The following is a 798-nucleotide window of genomic DNA, read 5'->3' as shown; positions in this document are numbered from 1 at the left end:
TGGGGAGGGAGGGGGGAGGAAAGCGAGAGAAAAAGAGCTTATGGAGATATCTTGAGCAATCACTCATGCTATATGTTTTTGTTTGATACTTGGGCACACTGGGCGAATGAGGCGTTTGATATTTTTTCCCTAATTCGCCCTATGCCTGGCAGTGTCTTCAGCACCCAATTAACGGTGAGACAAGCAATGGACTTCAGATTTTATAAAAGACGGCATAAGTTCATCTTCAATCTTGAGACAGTGGGAAATTTTGGTTCATCACCACTCGTCTCTCGGGAGACTGCGTGCCAGAAATTTTTTTCTGGTTCATCCAATGTTTGTTTTAGGTTTCAGAGCCTTTATTTCGCCCACAGCTGCTGTTTGTTCCCGCTATTCATTACTGAGGTCTTCTTATACATTCTTTATAATGATAGGGATATTTGAGATTCAAGTTTCCCTCAGCATACATTTACTGGGTCTAATGCTTCAAGCAGCTCCAATTTCTGTCTCCTCCATATCATATACATGTATCCTAAAACTACACTCGAGTCTGTTACGATTTTGTTAAGAAAATATTTCCTTACTATGTGAGTAACGCGGAAAAAAATATAGAATACCACAAACAAAGATCCTGAAAATCGTAGCCCTCTACTTGGCCCCCACCAAATGTACCACATCAGGCATATTAACACCAGCTTTTGCAGGGTTGTCGAACCACCGCATTTCCTTAAAAGTGTAAAGAACTATTTGAAAAAAGTGTGATTTACAAGCATAACATACATTTTGTCGTGAAGACAAATTGAAAAAAAAGAAAAAAAA

Source organism: Penaeus monodon, chromosome 24 (genome assembly GCF_015228065.2).
Source record: "Penaeus monodon isolate SGIC_2016 chromosome 24, NSTDA_Pmon_1, whole genome shotgun sequence".
Lineage (NCBI taxonomy): Eukaryota > Metazoa > Arthropoda > Malacostraca > Decapoda > Penaeidae > Penaeus > Penaeus monodon.
Note: the sequence above shows the minus strand (reverse complement) of the source record.